The following is a 15926-nucleotide window of genomic DNA, read 5'->3' on the forward strand; positions in this document are numbered from 1 at the left end:
ATATAACTAAATAACTATGTTATAACTGATGCCATTAAGATGCAGTAAATATAAATATATTCTCATGTATCCACACCCCTATTATTTATTGTTAAGTACGCCGTGTGAGAGCACAGTATCAATCAATCATTAATTCTGAGCCATTCGTAAAGAAAATCCAACCATTAATATCTAACTAAATTAAAGGTGGTGACATAAAAAACACAGAGGAGGAGTTGATGAAGACAGGACAGCTGGCGACAGCATCATCATCATCACTGAGCAGGAGATGAACAGAGACCAGCCCTTTGTGAGCGCTGTTGACTAAGTGCTGTCAGAAGAGCTGCGCTGACGAGATGTTGACTCGCCTCACCGTGAGTCTACGGCACATCAAAGCAACACATAAGTGAAGCTGTTGAAGTTGTCTCGCACCATGCTAACTTTCAGTCAGCGAACGCAGCGTGGAGAGGCAGTCATGAAGGAAATGTCATCTAATAGGCTGACAGCGAATCAAAGGAAGCCCTGAGAGAACAGCAAACTTAAAGACAACTCGTTATCAGCAAAGACAATTACTGACATTAGTCAAAACAAGGAGCTGAGAATCTGAGGCCTTTGTTCTGTCGTAACATCTTCCCTGCATGGAGGAGAAGAAGGTGTGATGCTTTGCTTTTTTATTTAGTTATTATTATTAGCATTTCAAATGATAAAAGTAAGGATAACCTAATATATAATTTCAGTAATCATCAAAAGACAAACAACCATGAATTTAACAAAACAATGTTTATGTGATAATGTTAATAATTTTTATTTGAAGCAGGAATGTATGGCACTTTTAATTAATTTAATTCATAGATTTTTCTAAATCATAGGTAACTTTCATGTTTTCACGCTTACTACATAAACACGAATTGAATAATAATTGTTTGAAATAATATTCAAAGTTGTTTGTTGCAGCAATGTTGTAAAGGATTTGGATTGGACAGAATATTCACTGTATGTAAATATATATTGTGAATTATCCTCATAGTTCAGTTTGACATTATCATACTTCTAGTTATAATTAGCCAGACTGAAAAATATAACCCTGCTTCTGCAATCCAAAAAATATATACTTTTAAAATGTATTTTCCATTTAAAATACCCTTTTTCACTCCCGCAGGTGTAAACATGCCATGTTAGAAAATGTGTGGTGTTAAAGTGTACTTGTGGGTAACAAAGCTAAACCGTGCAGAATATTTGAATTTGGTCTTAATGTAAAGTTTTGACTCAAATGTGTTTTTTTCAACATCATTAATCTCACATGAAACAATGATACCATAAACAGCTTTAATGACACGGTGACAAGTTTGGATATTAATTACATTGTAATCAGACACTTTGTACATAAAGTTACAGACACATTTATATAAATACAGAGGTGTTTGTGCACAGCATCTAATGTAAACACTCAAAATGGTACAAAAGTGGAATGTTTGGCACAATCTTTATTCCATAAGTTACATGTAGAGAAACAGGAAATCACACGAGACAAAAAGACTTTGGTCACTAACATTGATAAAACACCTTCAGCAGACTGATGAGGCGTGTGGCGCAGTGTGTTGGTGTTCGGATCAGGGGGTCACAGGTTCAAACCCCACTGCAGTCAGCATGTCGTTGTGTCCCTGAAGACACTTCACCCCAAATTGCTCCTGTGGGGATTGTCCACAGTATGGAAGTCGCTTTGGATAAAAGTTTCTAACAAGTGACATGTCATGATGAGATGACAGAGAGAAGCCACAGCACACACTGTGTTATCAAATATTTCACAAACAGAAAACCGTCACCAAAAAACATCCGTGTCTTCTCTCTTACTCACAGAGACCAAACAGTAACTCTGTACATCATGTTGTAACAAAAAGATCAGTGCTTTGACCGTTAGAATAAAACATTTACATGAAAGAGTTGGACCCTTAAAAAGACATAATTTCTCCGACCCATCAGTTCCCAACTCCCAGTTTCTGACTGTGTACATTTTCTCTATATTTTATTTACTCTGATGCTTGTCATGATGCACGTTTTTCGCCATGTCTGAAAACTAAAATATCATCTTTTTTCCACTATGGATCGTCCAGATGTGACGGCTTTGGAACCACCCGATTCTACACCTTGAAATACATTACATCTCATTTTTAACTGTGATCATTTAAGTGTTGATCTTATCTTTGAACTAATGGTTTCAAAAGTCCAACACGGAAAAAAGGCGGCACTATATTCTACTTCCTTTTCTTTAGGGCTACAATGTCAGAGTTAAAAGTGGATAGCTGCAGATTTATGAATCGTGTATATCTGCCATATAATGAACCACATTTCAGAATGTCTCTATTTCAAGGTGTATTAGATCAAATCGTTTTATTTTGCCGACAATTTCAGGCTGTCTGACACAACGCACTGAAGGCTACCATGACGTAAAGATGGTATAATATGTCAACTGTGGTCTACTCTGACTTCTGTACAAAGAAGTCTAACCTATTCTGCTTTGCAATCGGATTGTTTTGAAACCGTTCTCCGTCATTCAAGGTCAAACAAATGCTCTTCGTCGTCTTCAGTCGCGTCGTGCTGCAGACCGGCTGCATTAACTGCTGGATTCAGCGCTTCTTCTTTAAGGAAAAGAGACCTGCAGGCGGTAAAAAAACAAAGACATGGCAATCAATTATTGCAGCACATCAATCACTTTTTTAGGTTTAACCGGTTATATAAAACTCACTGCTGGACTCTTGTAGAGAAGTTGTGTTTATTGTGGCTGTTTATTGTTTTGTTGTCCTGTATTTCACTCCTGGAGTTTCTGCTGACACACTCCTTGAATCCTGGCGGTGAACCCTCAGCCAGGGACGTCTACAAAGAATAATAAGAAATAGTCAACCTCAACCAGATCAAACTCCTGTAAACCAGAATCTGTACGCTCACACATCCTCTCACCTGTAAACTGCCATTCACAACGGTCCCATAATCAAGGTTGGGGGACGCATTTTTAATCAGCGATGGACTCCTGTGGAATAATAAAGGTAACATGTTTTATAATGGACACAATCCATGTCTAAATCATGGCAGGCAGATCAATGCCTAGTGTATATTCAGTAAGACTCAACATTGGTAACCAGCGATAGTTTGAGGTAAATCATTCAGTCGCATAAACAATCAGGAAAGAGCCATCATTATAAATAATTTGTCATTATTTGATGAGGTTTATTATGGAAAAACAGGGTTAGGGTTAGCACACAGGACTTTACTGTCAATGTTGACTCTGATAGCAATGCAGTGTTGTCACAACGAAGGTCAATACTTAAAAAGTCTCAATTTCTGTTAATGACAAATTCCGCTTTCACACCAAGCACTTTGCCGTACTTAGTTCCCCCATGGAACTAAGAGCCGATCGCGTTCACACCGGAATAATTCCCTGAGGGAAGATTACGCAAATGAAGCCGCTGACGTCACTTCGTCTTCTTCTGCTTTGGGTTTACTGGCAGGCCGCAAACAACTTCACGGCGTATACTGCCGCCCGAAGTCCCCGGAGTTGGACAGTAAAAGCTGCTGGGACTCCCAGCGAGTAACGGCCCATCCACACTACAGCTTCAAAAAAAGCTTGGAGCTGGGCTTGTCTGAAGCTCGACCAACAACCAATCACATGAATCTCCCGCCCCTGACACACAAGCAGCGGTTTGATTGGCTAGAGCTTGTACTGGCATATGATTTGATTGGCTGACGCTTCCACCGAAAGCTTTAGAAGCTTCAAAAGTTGAACATTGCTCAACTTTTGCAGCCTGAAACGCCAGGAAAGCTCCGCTCTGCTTCCCACAATGCAGTTTGGCGAAAAGTGACATCACCCCATTCAAAGTGAATGGGCAGACGCGTTGGAAACCGTTTTTGATAAGTAAATCGCCAGAACGCCGACACCTCCTCATCTCCACCGCTCCCATTTATTTTTTGTGTTGCCATAACTTATTCTCTCTGCGTTTCTGTGCGGGGCTAATGCTAATAATGCTAATGCCAGCAAATAAAAGGGCGGCTTCACAAAACTTTTCAGAGTTTTACGGGGCGTGGTTTGCAATTCGCCCAGCCAATCAGAAATTTGAACTTTTTTCTCCCCAGGAAAGTACCACCTCTCTAGGAGGCACTACAAAGGGGGTAAAAGTTCTCATGAACTAACTTCTCTTTTTGGTGTGAACGCAAAATCCCAGGAACTATCGGAACCAAAAGGGAAAAGTACTCCGGTGTGAAAGCGCCTAAAAGGTCGAAAAGATATTGCTTTTTATCTCAAAACAAAGGCCATTTACAAGCATTGATTCAAAGGATAAATACCCTACATTTCAAGCTTGAGCTTAATTTAATTCAATCTTTTTAGTGATCCATGTTAAAACTCAGTAGAAGCAGAAGAAGAACATGTTATAGTTGTTCTACTCTAATGTTGAAGTAAAGAGAAAAAACCTTCGAGTTTTCTTCAAAAACATTTTTAAATGTTGGTTCTGGTGAATTTAGAAAATGTCTTGAATGTTTTTTTATTCTCATTGAAGTGTATGCAGGTGCTCTGAGGCCTGTGCTGTGATGAACAGGAAGTCACCCACCCTGTGATCTTCTGGGATCTCCTCCTCTGGTACTCCAGCTCGTCCACCGTCCACACGGCGCCTTTCACATTCTCCACACGCACAAAACACTTGTGCAGGCTCAGGTTGTGGCGCACCGCGTTCTAATCCAGAGAAAATCAGAGTGAAGCACATATTACTGAATACACGTTGCATAAATCAGGTATGACACACACTGGGAGTCAATTATCTCGGGGTGCGATACCTTCCAAGTGGCAGCGTTGCGTCTGAAATAAGCAAACGTCCGCGTGAACCAGTTGTAAATCTCGTTCAGGGTCAGCTGCATGTCGGATGTTTCCATAATAGCCTGTAGATGGAGGGGAATACAAAAATAAAATACAAAATAAGGACAGGATCAAGTTACAAACCTCACTTCTTCAATTATTATCCAAGAAAGGAGGAGACAGTGGCACACTCACAAAGATACAGGCGTTTTATTTAATTATTGCTGAATCAACTGGCTTTACTTTCTTAGGATAAAAGACCACTCTCTTGTCTGACACAAGACAAGTGCAGTGTTGTTAATAAGGTTTATTTTCATTATCAATTAATCTGCCGAGCCTTTTCATGATAAATATACGACCCAGTCCAACATTAGATGTCAGAAATGTCAGAAAAAAGCACAAAGCTCAAGTCAAATTCCTATCTTTTCCATTCCATAAGAGATATTAGTTAAATATAATTAGTTTTATATGATGGTCTACAATGAGAGCCAGACAATTATAATATTATAGAAAGTAATCCAAGGGGAATCTTGGCTTGAGTTGACATGATTATCAAAATGTTGCCAATTTATTTCAATTCGTAAAAACAGTTGATTCAAATGAATGAACTGACATGGCCATCAACATGAGAGGTTGTGCATCGAAAAAGCCTCTGATAGGGCAGATTTCACATCATAGGTACCATTGAATACAACAAATCTGCATGCATCTACACTGAACAAAAATATAAATGCAACACTTTTGTTTTTGCTCCCATTTTTCATGAGATGAACTCAAAGATCTAAAACATTTTCTATATACACAAAATAACCATTTCTCTCAAATATTGTTCACAAATCTGAAAGAATCTGTGATAGTGAGCACTTCTCCTTTGCCGAGATAATCCATCCCACCTCACAGGTGTGGCATATCAAGATGCTGATTAGACAGCATGATTATTGCACAGGTGTGCCTTAGGCTGGCCACAATAAAAGGCCACTCTGAAAAGTGCAGTTTTACCACACAGCACAATGCCACAGATGTCGCAAGTTTTGAGGGAGCGTGCAATTGGCATGCTGACAGCAGGAATGTCCACCAGAGCTGTTGCCCGTGAATTGAATTGAATTTCTCTAATCGGTTTGCATAACCAAAGAATTTCTGCACAAACTGTCAGAAACCGTCTCAGGGAAGCTCATCTGCATGCTCGTCGTCCTCATCGGGGTCTCGATTCGACGGTTCGTCGCCGTAACCGACTTGAGTGGGCAAATGCTCACATTCGATGGCGTCTGGCACGTTGGAGAGGTGTTCTCTTCACGGATGAATCCCGGTTTTCACTGTTCAGGGCAGATGGTGTGTGGCGTCGTGTGGGTGAGCGGTTTTCTGATGTCAATGTTGTGAATCGAGTGGCCCGTGGTGGTGGTGGTGGGGTTATGGTATGGGCAGGCGTATGTTATGGACGACGAACACAGGTGCATTTTATTGATGGCATTGTGAATGCACAGAGATACCGTGACGAGATCCTGAGGCCCATTGTTGTGCCATTCATCCACGACCATCACCTCATGTTGCAGCATGATAATGCACGGCCCCATGTTGCAAGGATCTGTACACAATTCCTGGAGGCTGAAAACATCCCAGTTCTTGCATGGCCAGCATACTCACCGGACATGTCACCCATTGAGCATGTTTGGGATGCTCTGGATCGGCGTATACGACAGCGTGTTCCAGTTCCTGCCAATATCCAGCAACTTGGCTCAGCCATTGAAGAGGAGTGGACCAACATTCCACAGGCCACAATCAACAACCTGATCAACTCTATGTGAAGGAGATGTGTTGCACTGCGTGAGGCAAATGGTGGTCACACCAGATACTGACTGGTTTTCGGACCCCCCCAATAAAGCAAAACTGCACGTTTCAAAGTGGCCTTTTATTGTGGCCAGCCTAAGGCACACCTGTGCAATAATCATGCTGTCTAATCAGCATCTTGATATGCCACACCTGTGAGGTGGGATGGATTATCTCGGCAAAGGAGAAGTGCTCACTATCACAGATTTTTTCAGATTTGTGAACAATATTTGAGAGAAATGGTTATTTTGTGTAGATAGAAAATGTTTTAGATCTTTAAGTTCATCTCATGAAAAATGGGAGCAAAAAAAAAATGTTGCGTTTATATTTTTGTTCAGTGTATATTGCAAATTATACAATACAAGTCTACAAATATGATATATTAAATATTACATTACATGTCACTTGTTAGACGCTTTTATCTAAAGCGACTTACATACTCAATACTGTGGGCAATCCCCACAAGAGAATTTGGGGTGAAGTGTCTTTCCCAGGGACACAACGACATGCTGACTGCAGTGGGGTTTGAACCTGTAACCCCCTGATCCGAACACCAACGCACAACCCACTGCACCACACGCCTCATATAATATATTACGTGTAAGTCACGTGTTTACATTGGTTAAAGTTAAGTAAAGAAAATGTCACTTCTTTCTTCATTCATAAACGTTACAAACTGTACCTGTCTTATCAGTGTTGCATAGGTGAAAGGCGGTCTGATATCGTTGTTCTTGTAGAGCTCATATTCATTTTCTGAAACAAGACAAATATTTTAAAGTGGAAAATGTGCTATAAAGTCTTTATTTCTGAATGAATACATTACTAGAGTATTTAGTTTACCTGAGGACAGGGAGTAGACCAAAGGGTGATGGCGACTCCTTATAGCCCCAGCACAGGACGTGTGATTGGTCAGATCTTCCTCACTCCCCTGGAATGAAGTACTGACAGGAGCCAGAGTTCGAGGGCACATCCGGGGGGGGTCCGAGGGGCTCAGCGAGGGCAGGTTGTCGCTGGCAGAAACTGAACTGAGCTGAGAGCGACACAAGCAGAAGATCCAAGTTAACAAAGGAAACAAGCGGAGTGGAAAGATTTACGGAGAAACAAAACAGAGCGGGAGATGTTCAGCTGAGTGTAACAGAGCGATTTGATGCGCCTCCTCAGAGGTGATTCCACTAATATCGCAAGAAGAAGGGAGCCAATTATTGTTCATTATAGGGTGAAATTGTTTGGTGAGTGTTGTGATTATGGCACAATATTTGCAAGATTAACATCTGATTAGCTTTCACGTTATGAGAGCATGTCTGCTGTCTGAAAACACAAAGGCAGCCATCTGGTGGCAACAGCTGGGAGGCGAAGGAAAGGAACGTAGGTAGTAAGATGGAGATCTCAACAAAGGAAAAAGTCAATTGAGATTTAAAAACACGGGAGAAGAGGAAACTTTTAAAAGAAATGCATTTGTGATCTGATCTGGAATCATTTTTCTTAGGTTCAAATATTTCTGAACTTCATTTCAAGCAGATAAACCCTAAGCCATGTTTATTTGTTTCAAGGAAAATGCATACTTTTGCAACTCATCCAACTGTAAAAGTTCCCACGGTCAATTACAGGGTGGCGTTATCATATCAGTGCTACAAAAGATGAGGTTCCAAAAACACTTGATTTATTCCCATTCTCCATTACGGCTCATTTACTCTGCCTCTGTTGTTCACACAGCCGATCTACCTGAAGGTGTGGGTGAGCGGCCGTGTCAGATTGTGGCGAGCGGCAACTCGGGGGTGCAGAGATCAACTGAGACTCTAAAGATGGCAGATGCAGGTGAGCCATCATCGCTCGCAGACGCTCCCGTTCTTTGCAGAGCTGTGAGAGCAAAATCAGAGTTGACGGTGTCGCTTCAAAATCACTGAACACAGGTTGTCACAAATGGAACGCTGTGAACCAAACACACATCAAAAAGATCCTTTTCTCACTGTGTCAAACAACATCAGAGAGGAGGTGGGATTGGGAGGACACTACATGAATATTTACCCGGAGCATCAAGGTGTTTGGGTGTTGGAATTTGGGGAGAACTCCTGTGTGTCAGACTTATATTTCTGCTATAAATATCAGATAAGACAAATCTAAAATAATGAAAAACTAAACTGTATTACCCAGGATCAGAATCAGAATCAGAAATAGGTTTATTACCAGGTAGGTTTACACGTACGAGGAATTTGACTAGGTGTCGTGGTGCATACAAACAAGAATTAAAAACACAGGTAGAGAATTAGAAAATAATTAAAAATATAGCAGTATTTATATTGCAATTGAATGGAATAGAAGGAATAAAATATGGAATAAAAATCAGCAGTAATAATATTAATAAACACAGGGTTGCACAGCCACTAGTGCAGACAGTAGTTATAACATGTACTGTAGTTGGACATTTTCACAGCACTCGTGCCCACCTGGAGCTCAAGTTGCTGCACCACCTGCATCTGCACTCTGCACTGCGCCGTACTCCTGTCATCCAGAGTGTGCTCACTGCCTATGTGCCTGAAACACATTGGGGTGACGTTAAAGGAATATTCAACAACAAAAAAATCACATTGCTCAGTATCATATACTCCAATTGCTCCATCACAGAGATAACAGTTATTTTGAGCTACAATTTCTTCCAATGTATTTGGGAGAGAAACTTCCTCTGGATATAAAACACACCAGGAAAGAGAAAGCCCCAACAGAGCCCCTTTAATATATAAGATGGTGAAGATTTGTTGGACGCATACTGAACAGAATCAACAGCAGAGAAATGGATTATGTTTGAGTGGTTTTAAGAAAGTTGAATGTTTTGATAATACACATTATGGTTTTGTGTTTTTACAAAATGGAATTACATTGTAGTACATTTTAATCCAAGCTGACTGCCATTTAAGCCTTCTCATGTCCTGAAATAGGCATCAGTTTTTCAGAAAAATTTATAAAAAACCACATTTTGAAATTATTACCATTATCCCCAAATACTCTTCTGTAAATCAGGATAACAAAATACTCTTTTCTGCACAATGAATACAATTGTTTCCCTGTTTTCCAAGTAGTAACTCTATTTCTAAATAATGGTTGTAGCCAGAAATGACTCTTTTTGTTTGATACTCAATTGTGTAAAATGGATTTATGGAAAATGGATTTATGGAAAATGGATTTATCATAAATTGGATCTAATGACAAATCTGGAGCTACTCAATTTCCAGAGCCACTTTTTAAGCCATTTGATAATTTGACACTGAATAGATTATTACTGAAACATTCCTTACATTTAACACAGAAAGGTGATATAAGTTAGGAATAGATAAACTTACTTGATGAACTGGCTGACGTTTTCACACAGCGACTCACATCCAGGCCAGTTACACACACCGTGCCCGTAGAGAGTGTGTGTGGCAGCGCGATCAGCTGTGACGGCACTGGATTAAAAGTATTATCATGATTAAAAAAACATGTTTTCTTTCATCTTCAGGTGACAGAAAATGACAGAGAGAGGTTGAGGGGAGCACAGAAAAACAATGGAAAACTATTTACTTTTGATTTTTGGGACACGTAGTCATGTAAACTTTTTCTTTGCTGAACCACTTCAGGTGGTGGAACACAAAGCAAACAAACAAGACAAAATAAATCGTCCCGTGGGGAATTAACAGTGAAGCAGAACTGCTCCTCTCCCGTACCTCGAGAGAAAGAAAATGTCTACAGATGACATGTGTTTGATGTTTAGAAAGAAGCGGTATCAGTTCTTAAAATCACTTTACAGCACAAAGAGAGAAATCCTACCATTCTGCGCTGCGAGGAGACTGCTGGTCACCGCTCGGCCTCCCGGTGACTTTAGCTGACATCATGTTGTAAGCAGAAGAGTCCTGATTGGCCTTCGATGTCATTTTATCTTCAGTTATTCCATGTGTGAGCTCTTTCCATATCTGCAGCATCTCTGCAGGGCTGAAACCAGCTAAAACATAAAACAACGTATTGGATATTTCTCCATTTGAGAGTTTTGTTTTCAATGTTGATTGAGGAATCAGCGAAAGTAATACATGATTTATTATCTCTAATACATTAGAAGCTTGGTGGCATATTTTTCCAGAATGATGATATTTTTTTGAAGATTATTCCTTTTCACACTTGCCCTTTTTTTTCATCTCTGCCCCACATTAACACTGTTTCTACTGGTTCCCGTCTCAAAGCAGTTTGAGGGCAGAAACAGGTAGATCAACTCTTTCATGACCTCATGTAACCTCTTCGCTGTAATCTAGGAATAACTATAATTAATGCTAGAAAATGAGTCAAGATTAATCATCCTATTTTAGGTTTCACTTACATCACTGTCTCTTTTGAGTTTAGTGCAGTTATGCAACTGATCGTAAAATCAACAAGAAACAGATCTGCCTGTGTGGAGCACTCACTCAGGGGCGCCGTAAGGGGGTGAAAAGTTAGGACAATTCTAAGGGTCCGTGACTGACAGGGGCCCAAACTATTTTAGAACATTAAGAAAAAAATGTTTAAGTAACCAATGTGATTATCTTTTCATGGGGCCCAAAATCCCTGGTGGCGCCCCTGCACTCACTTACAATATTTGATCAGATACGTGTCCATGTTAGAGTATTATTGTGTCATTGTGAAATAAAACAACATACTGTAGTAGTCTTATGGGCTATTTCAGCCTTAAATTTGCAAACATTCAACACTAAAATCACATTGACTGTACAGGAAATGTAATCATGCATTACGTCAAAGTAAAACAGCTGACATTTCCTTTATCCAACATGAAGTGGAATTCTTTGCCGAATGATTTAAAGGGCTGTAAGAAATGTTTTATGTTTAAGAAAATGTATAAAGAAAGCGTAATTAGACAGTATGAAGTTGACGATTGATTGTGTTCTGGTTTTATGTTTCAGTATTTGTAAGCAACTGTGACAGAAACAATATTGCTTTTATTTTTACTTTTTAATGGTTATTACATTTTTTCCCCTTTTTTTTTGTAAGAAGTTGCAGGTAAAATATGATTTTCTTCTCCCTGCTCCTTTACACCATGCGCTATAAAAAAGAACCAGTATAAGTGTACATGTTTTGTAAAGTGTACATGTTTTGTTTTAAAATAACTGCCATATGTGAAATAAACAATTAAATCTGAGGGAGGTGAAGCATAGTGACCTGGGGGGAGGGCAGCGGAGGAGAGGACGGGTCTCTGCGCCCGGAGGATCTGCTGCTGCTGCTGCAGCTGGAGGAGCTGCTGGAACACAAGCTGCTGAGCAGGGAGCTGCGGGAGGATGAGAGACATTTCAGAAAATAGTGAGGTAGTAGTTTCAAGTTTCAAGGCTTTTATTGTCATTTGTGCATAGTGTAGTTATGACAATGGAAATCTTAGGTCACAGGCTCCTCCAACAGTGCAACACAATAAAACAGATAAAATAGTACAGGTAGATAAAATAAAATAGAATATAATAGAAAGTGCAGAATAGTCTATATACAGTAATTGTAATATTGATATTTATAAGTTGCAAACAGATGAATGTTATGGATGTTCTTTCAAAAGTTCAGGTGTAGTATTCATTTGATAGTCTGCTCACACTTTCCCCTCTTTGATAATTGTCAGAGTATTGATTCTGGGCTAAAATCAGTGGTTTGTACTGCGTCTTTAAAAGCTTCCTTTAACAAATACCTCCACTTGTATTACATACAAATATTCCAAAATCCCAAAAGCAAGTGACAAAGCACACACAAATGTTCTCCTAATTTCTACAATTAAATAAGATATTAAATGTTCATTATTTGTGTCACTTACAGGCGACAAATTGTGAACATATTTGTCTAATTCAATTGAAATTACAGAAGAGCTTTTGCCCCAAGATTGATGTTATAACTCTTGTGCAAAACTAGTAAAAACAAATAAATATATATATAAAAAAAACACTCCAGATAACTACTCACCTCTTTCACCACTTTCTTGCTGGGCTTCTGTTGAAGCAGCTGCAGATGAATCTGTTGTTGCTTCTTGTAAAACTCCTTCAAATGTTGCTAGAGAAACAGTCAAGGAAAATGATTATAACCGAATATCATAACAAAATCCCAAAACAGTACAATATAGGTGTGCTAAACTTTTGAATTAAAAGTGACCAACAGTTAAACATATTCATGCATCCCTAGATCTTGATGTAAAACACATTTTTATTTTGACAACATAGCACAATTTCACTAATAGGCTATTTGTTGTTTAATGGCAAAGTGACAACAACATTAACAATAAATCACTGAGTTAAATGCCAGTGGGTAAAGTGGTCGAACAGGTTAAATAGTCAACCAAAATACATATACATACAATCCAATGTATTTGTTATTCATGTTTGCCTCAGTGGGCCGTGTTTACTTTGATAGCTGTGCGGTAGCTTAGCGGCTATCTTGGAGGATGATGCTAGCTATGGTCCCTAGCTAATTTAACAGTAACATTAGCAACTTACCTAACTCAATAACTGAATTTTCTGAATTGTTTTCCAGTTTGAAATGTATGCTCTAGCTTAACAAGACAATGTGTTCCTAAAACATGTCTTTGTTGTTGGGTAAACTAGCTTATTTCCTAGAAAATGTGTATAGGCTACCTACATTTACTTGGCTGAGCTAACTGTTGTGCCTATATTATCTTGCTGTTTAGCTGTTAAAACTTTTTACAGTAAAATATATTACTGTTTCAATTTTAATAATACAAATTATATTTAAGGACAACTTTGCTAAACTATAGCTCATCAACACACTAATAGGGCACTTTATATTGATTCCTTTTTAGTTACAATAATTTCAGCAATACATGTTTGTTTTTTAACAAATTGAAATTGTATCCTGCACAGGTAGGCTATATTTCAGTAAGCCTGAATGCAATGTGTTATTATTAGAAGTAAATAACAGTATTTGTATAAATACCTGCTGTAGCAGAAGGGCCTGCTGCTTCTGGTGGATCAGAGCCTGCAGCTGGTTTGGGGACAGGAGCTGCTGCATCTGCTGAGGTGCCATCATCGCCAGAAACACCTTCAGGAAGAAGAGGATACAAAGATGAGGAAGGAGGCAGGCAGAGTGAAGGCAGGCGTACAAGTGAGTGAGACGGAGGCAAGTGTCAGGTGTTAAACAGTATTTTTTTTCCCCCAATCCAATTACAAAATAGTGCTGTCAACCCTTTGATGCCATCATGCTGGATTGTGTCATTGACCCTAAATGAGATGGGAGATAGGCTGACCAGGTAATTAGCAACACAATTGCATGCTTGTTGTGACTCCTAATAGAAGTGTATGGGTATTAATAAAGGCAAACACTCACAGAATAATAACTGACCTGCACTGTGACTGATGGAGTGACAAATGACAGAGTGATCGTCCACCATTGTAGTGAAACAGAGGCAACAGCAATCCCCATGAATAAGAAACATCACTTATAAATTCAGAAATGAATTACAAATAATGCAAATAAAAACGGTGATTCTGTCAATTGATTGTTAAGGGAAATATGTAATTTATTATTTGAACAATATTCTGTTTTTTCTAGAGATGTGAGGTGGTAGTCAATATAAAGATATGTGTAACAGCTGTTCCCTGATGTGCTTTGGTTTCAGTGAAGCCTTATGTTGGAGTAATATCTCAGCGGTTTGTATGAAAGAGGAACACATCAGGGACTACGGATTCATTTGTGTCATCAGTCCTTTGACGTAACTTCCTGTGGTTTGACTAGACTGATAACAAAACTAGAACGTTTGAAACAATATAGAAATTAAATGAAAAATAAACACAATGGCACAGCAAATGTAATAATGTACATTGCATGATACACAAAAAAGTATTTTTTAAACCTGAGGAAAACAGTACAGCGGCAGTGGCTTTTCCAAAATGTACAAAACCAAACTTTAGTAAACTTACGTATTAAGTTTGACAAAACAAAACAAACATCTAATTCATTAACATTACAGGATGTGAACCAGCCAATAAACCTTGTGTGTTAAATCATCTCTTGCACTACCTAACTTACCTTATTCCTTCATTCAGTTTAAGTGAGACAAAACAAGCAATTTAAATAGGTAAATGTGTGATTTCCTGAAAAGGTACTGATCAAAAATTGTCATTTGATTGATTGTCAAAATACTGAAAACTAATTAATTGTTATTATACAAAGAAAATAATTGCTACTGTACATGCAGCAGTAGATTTACACTTTCCTACATATTTTGTTCAGTAAGGCACTGACGAACAGCTGGCTCTATTATCATGCTTTACAAATGATTAGAAAACCTTTCGTTGTGTGCAGATTGGATGCTGCAGTTAGAATAGAAATACATTACAGATGGATGCTTCATTTTTTGTGAAAAGAGAGAACTGATATTCACTGTAAATAGCCTTCATTTGTAAAAATGTTCAGAGTTCGGAGTTAGAAAAAACTTCAATATCACACTCATCATCATGTTTGAATTCTTAAATCACACTCCTCAACAGTGGCATCATGACATTGTCATTGAAAATTACAAAAACATAACATGCTTAGAAATGCAGCTCACCAGCTACCGTCAGGGCTAGTAGAACCTTCACTAAGGAAAATGGCAGGTTTTTCTATTATTGTTTATTAAAATACTGTAGGGTCAAAAGTTGTGTGTCTTGTCCAGGTTTAGAAAGTGAATTAAGAGAAAAGAACAGAGCAAAACTGACAAGACGTGAAAACAGACTGAAGGAAAAGGCGTTTAGCAGGCATTCATTATCCTGTTGTTTCATTGATCCTCGTACATTAAGATTCCCAAGGACGGAATCACAACAGACAACCATAAAATCACGTGGGGTCATGCCTATTTGCCTTTCACTTGCTTCTGTTTGGCCCAGGTCTGTGGACAATCACTCCTTCTCCCTGGCCCTGACTCACAAACTAATACTGAAGGACAAACAGAGTGCTGCGTGTCAACTCCCAGCCCGGATCACATGTCATATGAAATCTCAGAGGCTCCAGGTACGCTGTCCTGTCAGAGGACGTCCAATATATGACATCTGTTTGCCTAACAATGTTCTATTTCCCACTTATGAAGAGGAGGAAGAAGAGGAGGACGAGTGGGAGGTTGAGGAGTAGTAGGAGGATGAAGATACCTGTTTATGGTGGAGACTCTGCCAGTTTTCAGCGCTCACCTCGACTGCAGGAGTCCCCATTAGCTGCTCTCTCTCCTGCACCGACGTGTGTGTGGCTGAGGAGGCTGCTGGCTGGCGGTTTGACGGGCTGCCGGGGGACTCAGAGGAGACTCGGGCAT

General features: G+C 39.3%; 1 pseudogene; it reads right to left on the reverse strand.

Moving 5' to 3' along the window:
- Positions 1-2241: 2241 nt before the first annotated feature.
- On the reverse strand, positions 2242-15926 carry LOC117448623 (forkhead box protein P2-like; annotated as a pseudogene).

Source organism: Pseudochaenichthys georgianus, chromosome 6 (genome assembly GCF_902827115.2).
Source record: "Pseudochaenichthys georgianus chromosome 6, fPseGeo1.2, whole genome shotgun sequence".
Lineage (NCBI taxonomy): Eukaryota > Metazoa > Chordata > Actinopteri > Perciformes > Channichthyidae > Pseudochaenichthys > Pseudochaenichthys georgianus.